This window comes from Aquarana catesbeiana, linkage group LG05, assembly GCF_042186555.1.
Source record: "Aquarana catesbeiana isolate 2022-GZ linkage group LG05, ASM4218655v1, whole genome shotgun sequence".
In the NCBI taxonomy this organism is placed as follows: domain Eukaryota; kingdom Metazoa; phylum Chordata; class Amphibia; order Anura; family Ranidae; genus Aquarana; species Aquarana catesbeiana.
In genome coordinates, this window is record NC_133328.1 from 289,915,363 (window position 1) to 289,931,179 (window position 15,817).

At 43.0% G+C, this 15,817-nt stretch overlaps 1 long non-coding RNA gene across 1 annotated transcript in view; it reads left to right on the forward strand.

Moving 5' to 3' along the window:
* LOC141144778 (uncharacterized) overlaps window positions 1-15,817 on the forward strand; it is an 89,507-nt gene that overhangs the window by 23,883 nt on the left and 49,807 nt on the right. The gene's annotated exons all lie outside the window — the stretch shown is intronic.

The window sequence follows — 15,817 nt, forward strand, 5'->3', positions numbered from 1 at the left end:
CCACAGACTCAGCAGGTGGAAGGGGGCACATTTAAAAAAAAAGTTGACTTCACTTTTTAGGTTCAATGTCCACTTTAAATAGATTAGAGGTTATTTTAAATATTATTAATCATTAATGTTAAACCATATGTCTTTTTATAAACATTTTTTAATGTCACTCGCTTATCTTACACATGAATATGTGTAAGAAAGCCAAATGGCAATTCACACTATGATACTAGCTTGCACTATTGGGACTTACACTATATTGTCAAAAGTATTGGGCCGCCTGCCTTTACACGCACATGAACTTTAATGGCATTGCAGTCTTATGCCCCGTACACACGGTCGGATTTTCTGATGGACATTGTCCGATCGGAACGTGTTGTCGGAAATTCCGACCGTGTGTGGGCTCCATCGGACATTTTCCATCGGATTTTCCGACATACAAAGTTGGACAGCAGGAGATAAAATTTTCCGACAACAAAATCCGATCGCGTCAATTCCGACCGTGTGTGGCCTGTTCCGACGCACAAAGTGCCACGCATGCTCAGAAGAAATTCCGACACGGGACAGCTCGTTCTGGTAAACTTAGCGTTCGTAATGGATGCAGCACTTTCGTCACGCTGCAATGTTCAAAATGGTTTAATACAGCGCACTCTCTTCTTCTTTATAATGTGACAAGAATTAAGTAGTTTTGCTGCTCATATTCACACACACTTCTCACAAACTTCTTTCGTTACTATTTATCGGGATTCCCTCAATATATTTTGATTTCTCACATCTGACAACATATTTTTTTTATTTTTTTGACTTTAATGTAGAACCTTTTTTTGTGTTTCTCTTTTTTAATTTTTTTTTTTGGTGATTTTGATTTGTACTCCCGAAAATGTTTGTGTGTTTTTTGTGACAAATTCCCACAACACCATTGATATGTTGTTCTATTTAATCTGTAGGAGATTGTTTATTGTTGTTGTCTCTTGTTAATTTCACATTTTATGTTAGAAATGTACCTGAATCCTCACGAACAAACTGTCCTTTTTGAATGAAAACACACACAGGAGAGTAGAATTTACCTAAAAATATTTTATTAAGGGGTCACAACTATAAACAAAGAGGGAGGCAACGCTGGAGAAACTGCAGAAGTGGGCGAAGCCTTGGACCCCCAGGGCAGACATCAATTATTTAAAAGCAAAATTGGTGGCCTGAGGAGTCCATATCTAAGGGAGGGCAGTCTGGTCCAGAAGTCCCAGAGATCCGGAAAGCAGCAGATGACATCTGTGTCCCCAGGCTGTGGTCATACGAGAGACTGCAGCTTTTGTCAGACCAGACTGAACCCAGGGCAATCACTCTTTGGTCTTCCTTCCACGCTTCCTTCCAGCCTTTGGCTGTGGTGGTGGAGTTGTGGCAGCAGGAGGAGGAGGAGCATCGTCGATCTCAATGACATCCGTCTTGTGTGTCAGTTCCCCACTCTCCCCCTTACGTAGGACTTTATAAATCAGGTCCTCAGAGATCTTGCGTTGGCCCTCCTGCATGCCCTGCAATTTGGTGGCAGCCATGCAGGCAAAGGCCTCTTCAGGACTGGGGAAGGCTCTGAGGGACGTAGAAGCCTCCTGGATCAGCCTGTATGCTGAATCCTGCACAGGACTGGGAGTGGCCTTCCTGGCCCTTTTGTATGGCAGGTGGAGGGGAGGAACCTGAGACTCAGTCAGGCTGCGACTTGTCCCAGGCTTCTCTTGGCTGACACTTAGCCCCACCTCCTCCTGGCTGCCACTAATCCCCGCCTCCTCCTGGCTGACACTAATCCCCGCCTCCTCCTGACTGCCACATTCCACAGCCTCCTCCTGGCTGAGGTCTTCCTGTGTATGAAAAAGGGACATAGTTTTAGTTTTTTTTACATCAATCACACACAATTTTCACCTCCTGACTGCTGCAAATTAAATGTTAACAAATATAACAGACTATCCTTCTGAGCCCAGCATTTTTCATTCTTGTCCCAATTTTGGGTGCCCACTACTGTCTATTGATATGTAAAACACTTTTTTTAATCAGCAATTAATGATCAATAATAACATCTATAGTAAACATCATTTCTTTATTGCCCAGAAATCTGTAGAAGAATGCTATACCTGACTCCAGCTGGGCTCCTCCACTTCTTCCTGGCTGGAAGGCCCAGGTTGGACATCAGAAGCCTCAGCTGGGATGGAAGGAAGAGTGGAAAGAAGAGTAGAGAGGGATTCCCTGACTTCAGTGTGGTCTGACAGAAATCGCAGTCTCTCGTAGTACCACAGCCCGGGGACATAAATGTCATCTGCTGCAGCTCCGGACCTCTGGGAATCTGTGACCTTCTTGCGCTCCCTAAGATATGTGCTCCTCAGGCCACCAATTTTAGCTTTTGAATAAGGGATGGTTGCTGTGGGGACCACCGGCTTCACCAACTCCAGCAGTTTCTCCAGCGCTGCCTGCCTCTTTTGTTTGTGATTATAGTGGGGGTGTCTCACCTGCCACAGACAGGGCAGCTCCCTGTACTTGTCTATGAACAGGGGCAGGAAATTGTGGTCGTTGAACCCATCCATTTTCTCTGCAAGGCACAACAAAGACAAACCCTAATGTCAGGCCAAACTCCCCTAAACTTGTTACAATATAGGCTTCAATTTCGAAGCAGTATAGGCCCAAGTTTAGATCCTACCTTCGTTAGCACGATCGGCGTCTCCGATGCTCCTTCCTCCGCTCACAGATCGTACGTAAGACGCGCGCGTTACGATTTATACACACTGCGCATGCGTATAACTCCGCCCGCCCCTGACGTTCTTTCTATTCTATTCCCCGCCCCTTTTCGTTCGGCGCAGTGGAAGAAGAGCACATGGCGGATAGACAGCAGGATAGTGCTAAGTACAGCAACGAGGAGGAGGAGGAGGAAAGGCCGGAGCCTGAAACGTTCCAATCCAGAAGGAGATTAAAGGACTCAAATATGTCCTTTGGGGAGATGTTGGAGATGGTGGACATCCTGAAGAAGGCCGACTATGATGGAAAGTATGGGCCTTACCCCAACCCCAATGTCCGCAAGGCCAAGATCATGGCGAAAGTGGTCAGGAGTCTGCACCGGAAATTCAGGGTACGACGATCGAAAGATCAGCTCAGGAAGCGGTGGTCGGACCTGAAATTACGAGAACATGAGCAGTACAGAAAGATCCGGAGAGTGCTGCAAAAAAGTAAGTAGTTGTGCTGTGTTCCTATTGTTCTTGTGTTTATTACGTTCGTGCTGCTCCATGTGCTTTTAGGAACTGTTGTACAGTTTAAAATGGCAACTTTCATGTTCATGGGCACATTATTCGTTCGGATCACACATTTTTATTTCGGACTATAAAATACCATTGTTTAGGCCATATGCATTTGGCCACCATTTTGAGGCCCCATACTTGTCTTCAAAGAATTGGGTTGTGTAGATGGCTTTGTTACTAGAATGAAATGCAAACTAGATTCTGTGTAAGGAGAGGACACTGAGCAGCTGTTTTCACATCTGGACACTGGAGCACTAGTGTGGGACCCCAGAACACCATTTTTATTAGGGGGGCCACACAGGTGCTCCAGTGTATACTATAGGGGGGATACATCTGTGAAGCTTGTACTAAACAGGTAAAGTATCGCAGATTGACAAAGGACACTAAAAATGCTACATCTTGGAACTCTGCTAAAATAGATCATTGTACCCCACTTCCAAGCAATGTTTCATCTTTATAGTTCTGCCATCAAATATCTGTGTGCTAATTATACCATTTTTGTTTTACATAGGGGAGAAAAGACTCGGAGGACACCCCTCATCCGAGGAGACCAGAGACCCCCCCCTCTGGAAGAAGGGGAAATCCACCCAACACAAGATGAGCAGGAGGAAGAAGACGTGGTGGAACTAGTCACCACAACAGGTGAGTGTCTGCAACCACAGGCTCAGATAAGAGATGGATGGCGGCATATTTTTTAGACCTAATTTATTTTGGGTTCCTCTCTTTTTAGGTAATCGTGAGGTTGTGGATGAAGATCCTTTCACATCAGAAAGTGCCCAGATCGTGATCGGGGAGATCATGGGGTGTAATTTACAATTGGAAATCATCAAGCAAAACATCAATGATGTTATTCCAAAATATAAAAACATCATTGATGTTTTGGGGCGAGTTTAAAGCCCCTCCAAATCACTTTCTTCTTTTGTCTGCTACAATGTGCGAAATGTTTTTGTGATTTTTCCCAAAGCCAAATTTGAAGGATGCACACAGTGTGTCAACATGTGCTATCTGCCATCACGGGAGATCAATGGACGCGTTTTGGGGGTGCAACCCCTTCCTCAATAATAAAGTAGCGGTGAGGAAGGGCTTTCTCCCCCAAAACACGTCCCTTGATCCCCCGTGATGGCAGGTCGCACATGTTGACATTGTGAAATTTGTGTGCATCTTCCAAATTTGGCTTTTCCAGGGGTGATTTCCCCCCATCTGAACGCAATATCAAACACAGTTCCTAAATACTCATGTCTGATATTGCCTTCAAGTTCTACCAAATGTGAACTTTGTAAGATCAAGATTTGTGTCTTTCTTGTGGGTTTTACACAGGCCTGTTTTCTATAAAATGCACATTTTGATTTTGGATAATGCCACCACAAAAATTGTTATACAACAAACATGTTGGTTTGTCAGAAAAACCTTTGGTAAATGCACATGTGATTGTACAGGTATTAAAAAGATTGCTCATCAAGAATGTGTGGATTATTGTCTCAACGCTACAACACTTTTGGGGTGATGTAATTGTTGTTTTATGAGAAAATGGGGGTTATTTCCTAAGGGCAAATCCTCTTTGCACTACAAGTGCAGTTTCAGTGCAGTTGCAAGTGCACTTGTAGTGAAAAGTGTCTTTGCATTTAGTAAATAACAGCCAACAGTGCTTTGTATAAGGTTACACAATCATGACATTTTCTGGACTCCACACATTTCTGTCAGGGTCAGCTAAAACAAACACAAGCAGTAAATGTCCACAAAGAAGAGCCTGGGGGGAGATGCCTGTCGAGAACTTGAGGTCCTGCAGGCTTCTCCCTGTGGCCAAATACCACAGGGTAGCGACCAACCTCTGCTCCGGAGTGATGGCTTGCCTCATGCAGGTATCCTGCCTGCTAATATAAGGGGTCAGCGAAGCCAACAAACGGTGAAATACGGGGTCCGTCATCCTGAGAAAGTTCCTGAAATCATCAGGATTATTCTCACGGATCTCACGGAGCAAAGGCATATGAGAGAACTGGTCACACTGAAGCAACCAATTCTTGGTCCATGAACTCCTCCCCACCCTGTTCATGGACTGGACTTGTGTCAAGGTCAGGACTCCAACACCGAGCCCCCGCACAGCACGAACTCTACGAGGAGTACGCATACGAAACATGGCTAGAAAACGGTCGGCTGCTCAGAACAAAGTAACAGAACGCACTGAAGAACAGCAAGGCCTGTGAAGAGCGACCTGAAAAACAGCAACGAGCGGGCAAGATCGCACAGAAAACTCCGATACGAACTGACTGCACGCACTGAAGAGCAGATACAAACCCACAAGCACAAACTGAACGGCAGAAAACGATCTGAAAGCCACGAGTCTGAAAAAGCGCGAATCGTCTCTCACCAAACTTTTACTAACACGAGATTAGCAAAAGGAGCCCAAAGGGTGCCGCGCTTGGTTCTGAACCGGCCTTTTCTAGTCTCGTCGTACATGGTGTACGTCACCGCGTTGTTGGCGATCGGAAATTCCGACAACTTTGTGCGACCGTGTGTAGGCAAAACAAGTTTGAGCCAACATCCGTCGGAAAAAATCCTAGGATTTTGTTGTCGGAATGTCCGAACAAAGTCCGACCGTGTGTACGGGGCATTAGTCCGTAGGGTTCAGTATTGGGTTGGCCCACCCTTTGCAGCTATAACAGCTTCAACTCTTCTGGAAAGGCTGTCCACAAGGTTTAGGATAGGGATCAGTCAAACACCCCTGGTTCGGTTCGCACCAGAACTTGCGAACAGGCAAAAAATTTGTGTGGATACCGTTAAAGTCTGGGACACGAACATGAAAAATCAAAAGTACAAAGGCTTATATGCAAGTTATTGCCCTAAAAAAGTGTTTGGGGACCCAGGTCCTGCCCCAGGGGACATGTATTAATGCAAAAAAAAGTTTTAAAAACGTCAATTTTTCAGGAGCAGTGATTTTAATAATGCTTAAAGTAAACAATAAAAATGAAATATTCCTTTAGATATCATGGCTGGGGGGTGTCCTTAGTGTGCCTGTAAAGTAGCCCATCTTTCCTGTGTTTAGAACAGTACCACAGCAAAATGACATTTCTAAAGGAAAAATGTCATTTAAACTGCCCGCAGCTGTAATGAATGGTCAGATCCTGGATATATAGCTTAAAATCATTGAAAAAACTGGAATGGGTTCCCCCCCAGTCCATTACCAGGCCCTTTGGATCTGGTATGATTATTAAGGGGAACCCCACTCCAAAATGTAAAAAATAAATTACGTGGGGATCCCCCAAAATCCATATGAGGCCCTTCAGGTCTGGCTTAGATATTAAAGGGAACCCTGCGCCAAAAATGAAAAAAAAATGGCATAGGGATCCCCCCCAAAATCCATACCAGACCCTTATCTGAGCACACAACCTGGCAGGCTGCAGAAGAAGAGGGGGGACAAGAGAGTGCCCCCCTGCTGAACCATACCAGGCCACATGCCCTCAACATGGGGAGGGTGTTTTGGGGTCAAGGGCCTCGTCCCCACAACCCTTGCCCGGTGGCTGTGGGGGTCTGTGGGCGGGGGGGCTTATCGGAATCTGGAAGCCCCCTTTAACAAGAGGACCCCCAGATCCCGGACCCTACCTATGTGAATGGGTATTGGGTACATCAACATGGGGACAAGGTGTTTTGGGGGGGACCCCAAAGCACCCCCCATGTTGAGGACATGTTGCCTGGTACGATTCAAGAGGGGGCACTCTCCCCCCCTTTTCCTGTGGCCTGCCAGGCTGCATGCTCGGATAAGGGTCTGGTATGGATTTTGGGGGGACCCAATGCCATTTTTAAAACAAATATTGGCGTAGGGTTCCCCTTAAAATCCATACCTGGCCCTTAATTTAAGAAAAAAAAAATTGGCACAGGGTTCCCCTTATTATCCATACCAGACCTGAAGGGCCTGGTATGGATTTTGGGGGGACCCCACACAATTTTTTTTACATTTTGGTGCAGGGTTCCCCTTAATATTCATACCAGACCCAAAGGGCCTGATAATGGACTGGGGGGGAAACTCACGCCATTTTTTTCAATTATTTTTATCTATATTGGGCGGCACAGTGGTGTAGTGGGTAGCACTTTCGCCTAGCATTAAGAAGGGTCGCTGGTTTGAATCCCAACCACGATACTACCTGCATGGAGTTTGCATGTTCTCCCTGTGCCTGCGTGGGTTTCCTCCAGGTACTCCGGTTTCCTCCCACACTCCAAAGACATGCTGGTAGGTTAATTGGATCCTGTCTAAAATTGTTCCTAGTATGTATGAATGTAAGTTAGGGACCTTATGCCCCGTACACACGGTCGGATTTTCCGATGGAAAATGTGTGATAGGACCTTGTTGTCGGAAATTCCGACCGTGTGTAGGCTCCATCACACATTTTCCATTGGATTTTCCGACACACAAAGTTTGAGAGCAGGCTATAAAATTTTCCGACAACAAAATCTGTTGTCGGAATTTCCGATGGTGTGTACACAAATCCGACGCACAAAGTGCCACGCATGCTCAGACTAAATAAAGAGATGAAAGCTATTGGCTACTGCCCCGTTTAGAGTCCCGACATACGTGTTTTATGTCACCGCGTTCAGAACGATCGGATTTTCCGACAACTTTGTGTGACCGCGTGTATGCAAGACAAGTTTGAGCCAACATCCGTCAGAAAAAATCCTAGGATTTTGTTGTCGGAATGTCCGATCAATGTCCGACCGTGTGTACGGGGCATTAGATTGTAAGCTCCTTGAGGGTAAGGACTGATGTGAATGTACAATGTATATGTAAAGTGCTGCATAAATTGACGGCGCTATATAAGTACCTGAAATAAATAAATTAAATAAAATAATAAATATTGCTGGGATCCGACAATACATTACAGCCGCAAACAGTTTTAAATGACATCTTTTCCTTTAGAAATGTAATTTTTCTGTTGTGCTGTTATAAACACAGGAAAGATGCGCTACTTTACAGGCAAACTAAGGATACCTCACAGGCACGATATTTAAAGGAATATTTTCATTTTTATTGTTTCACTTTAAGCATTATTAAAATCACTGCTTTTTTGCATTGATATATGTCCCCAGGTCCCCAAACACTTTTTATGGCAATAACTTGCATATAAGCCTTTAAAATTAGCACTTTTGATTTTTCATGTTTGTGTTCCATAGACTTTAACTGTGTTTGCATGTTCGTACACATATTTTGCCTATTCGCAAGTTCTGGTGCGAATCGAACAGGGGAGTGTTTGGCTTATCCCTCTGCAGCAGTCCCTGTGTTTATTAGAATATGAAATGTTGATCTTTTTGCAAATTTCAATGTCAATTTAGAATGCAAAACATGATTTAAATGGATTTAACATATAAAATGATTTTAATTACTAAACTTTGGTTTACAACTGTGCATTTTACATTATGCATGTCGAAGAAAGTGAAACACCCACCAAATGAATACAAAAATACCCCAGAAAGGGGATAGCCCAGTCACCTGTCAAAGTCATCTGAATGGCCTTTTCCGCAATCTAAAAGCAGCACTAAGCAGAGTGGACTCCGTGGGACACTGCAAGCTTCACTGTGCAGCCTGTCTTTTATTCATCTCACATAAAATGTAGGCCGAGGTGTTTAGTAAAAACTGCTGTGTCTAGTGAAGTTTGGATCATGGTATCTACTCTCCCCTATGCATAGGCTCTTCAATGTTTTTGGAGGTTAAATTACTTTAGCAATCACTGGAATACAGGATGACTAAAAAACTGAATCCCAAGTCCTTGCTGGCTGGTTCATTCAAAATACCAGGAGACCAGGTTTCCCTTGCATCCCATCATTTTTAAATGGGTCATGCTTGTCCACTTCAGCCACTTGATGATGCTGATGATGCAGCAACACTAATATTATAATATATATTTATACCATTTTCATGCAAATGTATTATTGAATAGCATTAGTCTGACATTGAATGATATAATGTATTTTTGCACTGAATAATAGTTAGTTAGACTTAACCTGGAATAATGGTTTGACTTTCTTTATTTAGATAAGCTTGTTCCCTTAAGACAATTTTATTTACCTACTTCTTGTGCAGCCAGGAAATTTGTTATATTGTAATCTTTTCTGACTTTGAAATGTGTGTTTTTTAATCTGCTATCAAGTTCAAGTCAAGTTATGCTGCACACCTTTATTTCACCTTGGCATCATAATTAAGACATTCCAGAACAAATTGATATCAGTTATTTCTTTTTACATATGAAATGATTAAGAAACTAAAATCATAAGGTATGTTAATAATTGTTTTGTCACTTGTTCATTCAGTTGAATAACATTGGATCTGAATATTTTATGTCAATTTTAATACTAAAGTAACATGTTTATCATAAACTAATTTAATTTCAAATGTCTAACATTAGGCTAGTTTAAAATGAAAATTCATATGAGACTGAGGCTAAACATGCTGCTTTGCAAAAGGCAAATTCTAATGATTTACTAGTGACGTGCCTTATTGCACTTTTTGCTATGTTGTTGTCAGGCCTGTGTCTATTGTCTGCATTAACACACGATCGGATATTCGGACAACCAAACTGTGAATTTTTTTCTGATGGATGTTGGCTCAAACTTGTCTTGCATACACACGGTCGCACAAAGTTGGTCAGAAATTCCGAACGTCAAGAACACGGTGACGTACAACACGTATAACGAGCCGAGAAAAATGCAGTTCAATAGCCAGTGCGACTCTTCTGCTTGATTCTGAGCATGCGTGGACTTTTGTGCATCGGAATTGTGTACACATGCTCGGAATTTCCGACAACAAGTCTTGTTGTCGAAAAATTTGAGAACCTGCTCTCAAACAGTTCTTGTCGGAAATTTCTGAAGCAAATGTCCGATGGAGCATACACACAGTCGGAATTTCCGACAACAAGCTGACATCGAACATTTGTTGTCGGAAATTCCGATTGTGTGTACGTGGCATAAGAGTGAGTTAGAAAACCCACTCTAATGTAGAAAATAGAGAATACAGGCAATCCAACATCAATTACACCCTAAGCTGGCTATAGATCTCTTTTTTTAATGGATTTTCTTTTAGGGATTTTTATGGATGGAGATTCGAGGTGGATGAAGGAATTCTCCCCACTGCACTATTGTATTCTCACACTGGGGATTTTCTCCTGTCAGAATACACTGATCAGTGCTAAAGCGCTGATCAAATGAAAAATTTCCAACATTCCCATCCAAAAGAAATCAATCATTAGATTAACTTCTCTGTAGTGGGACTGGCCATAGATGGATCAAAACTTGGCCAGTACCTGCTGAATTTTGATCCCTCTGTGGACAGCTTAAGTGGAGGGGAAAAAGGTGCTGCTGTATTACTGTACTGCATTTTTTTCTTTTTTTTTTTATCACTGACACTCATACAAGTACCCAATGTCAGTGCATTTGCCAAATGGCTAATTGAGGAACCTAACAGGCTACATTTTTAAAGGTTGGCCTCAAAGCTTCCACCTGTTAAAGATGAATAAATTATTGTTGACCATTTTCACTAAAAAAAAATTGTGAAAGGCATTTATTGTAGTATTAGGTCAAACAGTTCTTCCATTTGGCAATTTGCGAACATATTATTCTGTCAGAAACATTTTTTGTACATGCTATAAAGCTAATGCTTGTTAAAAACTGTTTATCTTGCTTACATTGGGACAAAATGACAGAGGTATTAGCTCATGCTCCTCGTGCATTTGAACAATTGCAAACAAACTAATCTGTTCTTGCCAAAAAAAGTAATGCTGGTTAAAAATACTTGTAGATCCTTTCACTCTAAAAACTAGGGCATTCTGTGTAAAACTAGGCCATGACAAGTGTATTTGCTAGTGTGGTAAAAGCTGATTAACCACTTGACCTCCTGAAGGTTTCACTCCCTATCCTAACCAGAGCACTTTTTTGCAATTTGGCAATGTGCTGTTTTAACTGGTAATTGCGTGGTCATGCAACGCTATATCCAAACAAAATTTACGTCCTTTTTTTCCCCACAAATAGAGCTTTCTTTTGGTGGTATTTGATCACCACTGGGATTTTTATTTTTTGCGATATAAACAGAAAAATAAAAAATGATATTTTCTACTCTAGACTCTACTCTTCCTAGAATGGCAGGGCAGTACAACCCCCCCCCCCCCTCCAAATTATTCCTTTTTGGAAAATAGACACGCCAAGGAATTTGATTTTTTTGTGATAAGTGATTGAAAAATTACAAAAATGTTTTTACCCAAAGTTGTCACTGAAATTATATATCGCACACACCTTGCATTGGTATATGTGGAATAACACCCCAAAATGCATTCTGCTGCTTCTCTTGAGTATGCAAATGAAGAAAAAGATCTGGTGTCAGCAGTGACACACCTCCATCCTTAATATACCACAAATACACAGAGAATCACCCTGGGACTTTAAATGAGGTGAGCACAGTTTGCCACTAAATGACAAAGGGTAAACACAGTTAATACATTTATTTAAAGAATAATTATACATACATGAGTAGCATAAACAGTTGCTAAGCCAATAAAATATTGCACATGATAGAAATTACATAGGTACATAAAGTCATACAGTATGCACAGACATCTGAGAGACCAGACACATTTCGCAAGACTTAGCTTGCTTCTTCAGGGGTAGATGCAGGTGTGATGTATCTAAAATGAATAAAAAGATGTATAACACAGTGACGGATATTGAAGAAAATGGTAAGAGGGGCCTTAAGGTAGAGGACCCCATACTCACCAATAGGCAAAGCCAAAGTACCAATTGCTGAATTCCCAGAGGGCGGCAGCGACAAATGCATGGCATGGGAGCTGAGGGGAAGAAACCGACCACAAACACCTCCAAGGGACAAACGGAAGGCAGACATGGCATGGATGGGAATGTGTAATCTTTTGTGTCTCCCATTGTCCATTGTAGATGTCAACTATAACACAAATATGTATAACAATAATTGCTAAAATAGCAGAGTAAGTGTAAAAATGTATCGTTGTATGTATGATTACATATATTAACCGACCTGGTCCAAATGGTAGAATGGACATGGAGGCCAGAGGTAAGTGTGAGGGAAGGAAACAATTAAAAAATAAATGAAAAAAGTGTAAATGGAAAACCAATCCCAAGCACAAAATGAGTGCTGGAGTGTAGAGTATAAGTGTACCTTTATATGATAAACGTCTGCAAGCAGTAGAGTGAGCAGTCACAATTGAAGTGAAACCAGTTGAAGAGGGAATCCCAGCCATGTCCACCCTCCGAATTGTATCCCCGGAGGGGACTAGCCCACTCCGCCCCCAATGCCATATAAGGATAGCAAGACATGATCACGCTGGATGTGTCAGCCGCCGTATGGGGGGTGTGCATGCTCAGTCACCCCCTGGCCATCCATGACGACACACTACCCCCAGATGTGATGAAGCCGCGGCCATAGACATCATACAAAGGGTGTAGAAACATGGCGCCAATATGCAGGTGGCCCCAGCCATCCAAAGAGCAGGGAGGGACAGCAGGAAATATGAAACTGCCCTTATTGCAGCTCCCAAGCCAAACAAAAAAACACTACCACCAAAAGGGACCAGCATGAGGAACTAAGGCGAAAGTCATCACTTGGTTAGACAATATTGTGGGCTAAAGCATGTATGTGAATTAATTTATATGTTGAGTAATGTGGCTAGGAGTGCTAACAGACCAGGTTGGGCTAAATGGGTGTCTTCCACCTGCGTTTAAATGCATTCTCTTGAGTACAGGGATACCACATGTGTGAGACTTTTTGGGAGCCTAGCTGCACACAGGACCCCGAAAATCAATCACCGCATTCAGGCTTTCAAAGACCGTAAATTGCTAATTTCACTTCCTCACTACCTATCACAGTTTCAGAGCCCCTGCAATGTAAAGAAAGCACCAAACCCCCCTAAATGACCCCCTTTTCGGAAAGTAGATACCCCAAGCTATTTGCTGAGAGGCATGTTGAGTCCACAGAATATTTTCTATTTTGCCACAAGTTTTGGGAAAATTACAATTTTTTTTTTTTTTTTTACACAAAGTTGTCACTTAAATGATATATTGCTAACACATGGCATGGGTATATGTGAAATTACATCCCAAAATACATTCTGCTACTTCTCCTGAGTACGGGGACACCATGTGTGAGAGACGTTTTGGCAGTCTAGCTGCGTATAGAATCCCGAAAACCAGTCACCGCCTTCAGGCTTTCTAAGGGCGTAAATTGCTCATTTTACTTCCTCACTACCTATCACAGTTTCGGAGGCCAGAAATGTCAAGATAGCACAACCCCCCCTCCCATCACCCATTTTCAGAAAGTAGACACCCCACGCTGTTTGCTGAGAGGCATGTTGAGTATTTTGCAGATCTCACTTTTTGTCACAAAGCTTTGAAAATTGAAAAAAGAAAAGAAAACATTTTCCTTTTATTTCTTCATTTTCCAAGAAATTGTGGCAACAAATGAGATCTGCAAAATGCTCACTATGCCTATTAACAAATACCTTGGGGTGTCTACTTTCCAAAAAGGGGTCATTTGGGGGGGGGGGGGTTATGTGCTATCTTGACATTTCAGGGCCTCCAAAACTGTGATAGGTATGTTTAATGTGATGTTTGAGCAATGGACGGAGCTACGCGCTACCGTCATCGCACGTGATCCCAGAAGTGCGAAGTGCAAGTGTTTTACTTGTTTGCTGGCAAAAGACCAGTTTTAAACCAAAGGTATTATTTTGCATGCAGAATGTAAGTGTATTTACATATTCAACCTTCACGGCTGTTATCACGGTTCTCCTGGAGATGATTAGCGGGAGCTTGAAAACATGGGAAGACCCCTCCACCATTAGAGGGAACCGGGAACTGCAGGAGGACCCCTCCATCCATATCACCCCTTAGAGGGTTACTATTAAAGTGATAGAAAACCCCCAAAATCCCTCCCCCCCAAAAAAAAACTCACCCAAAAAAACCTGCAAGACAATAGCATAATGTGTTAGTATGCATCGGCTCCAACGCTGTGAGTGGCCGGAGCCACAGTGATGTCACTCCTGCACATTAGTCCTTTGTTCCGACACAAGCTGCCGGACCTTCAACGCACATGCGCCGCTGACATCAGCGGCTGCATGAAGGGTGGATATCTCCTAAACTGTGCAGGTTTAGGAGATATTCATTTTACCTACAGGTAAGCCTTATTATAGGCTTACCTGTAGGTAAAAATGTCCAAGCGGGCAATACAACCACTTTAAGCTAGTTTGACCTTTCTAGCAATAGAAGGTACACATCATCTGGTAAGCTCCCCTATTAGTATAAGGCTGACCGCAGGTCAGCCTGTGTTTGTGGGAGGAGTTGGGTTGCATAAAGCCACCCCTATGTCCCTCCTTCCCGGTCGATGGTGGCTCACGTATGTGCGTCATTTCCGGGCGACGATTGCTTCACTTCTGGTTTTCGGGGTCCGCACGGTCTCATCCTCTCTCTCTCTCACAAAGGGCAAGTTTGTAACCAACCTTTTTTGTGCTGACAGTTACCATTGTTGAAAACCACCTCTTCTTCAGCACTGGTCTTTACGGTAGCAGATACTTTTAACACAAATATCCAGCTTCTACTGCATGGGTGGGCAAGGAATATGTTAGACCTGTTGTACTTTGCAACAGAGGCCAGGGCAGGTGTCACAGTATGGTGCAGCACACAATGCTTCAAACCTTCACAGATTTCATACGGGCATGGTTCCTACTACATACTGGTGATTTATGTCATTTCTACCACGGTTTTGTTGTCGTATTTCTATGTCATTTCCATTGCTGTTTTATGTCACTATTATGTTCATTCCGTCATACTTGGGCTTATGGGTGGCACCATTTTTTATCACTATCACAGGTACTGTTTCCATGTTAAACGCAAAAGGAATTACGTAGCTTTGTCCAGGCGAAGCTACGTAATTCCTTTTGCTAAACGCGTTGACGTCACCAGCATCTTGTGACGCCGTCTCTCTGCTGTGTCCCGGAAGCAAGCCCAAGGCGAGTCGGTGAGCCTGGGAGACTTGAGTTGGCAGTACCGAAAAGCCATAGTATAACAAGAAGATTGCAAGACGGTGGAGAAAATCTTTAGCATTGTTTAGTGCCAACATCAAAAAGGGACTGCTGAATATCTTTTGTTTGGATTAAATAGATGAAGCTGTTGCTGTAGGACCATCACCCCTTGGAGAAAGCACCACCTCAGGAAGGGTATAATATGGCTGGTCTTTTTCATTAAGTTACTAATACTAGCGTGATACATAGACATCATCAAAGCATAGTACCCCGACCCATACCAGTGCTATTAAGAAACAATGGGACTGCAATCTGGACCATGAAATCACTGTTGGACCAATAACCTAAACGTAAATAAAACATAAGCCTGCTCCGGACTCCTATACAACTGTATGATGTCCTAAAATACTGGGCCAGCGATATAAGTTGAGTATAAGGTAGTTTGTCATCTTATCACAGAGGTTTTACCTTCAAAAGATCGCTCCCCAAGTTTGCTCTCCCTCTCCTGTGATGGACCATGGCTAGTTTACCCAAAGTAGT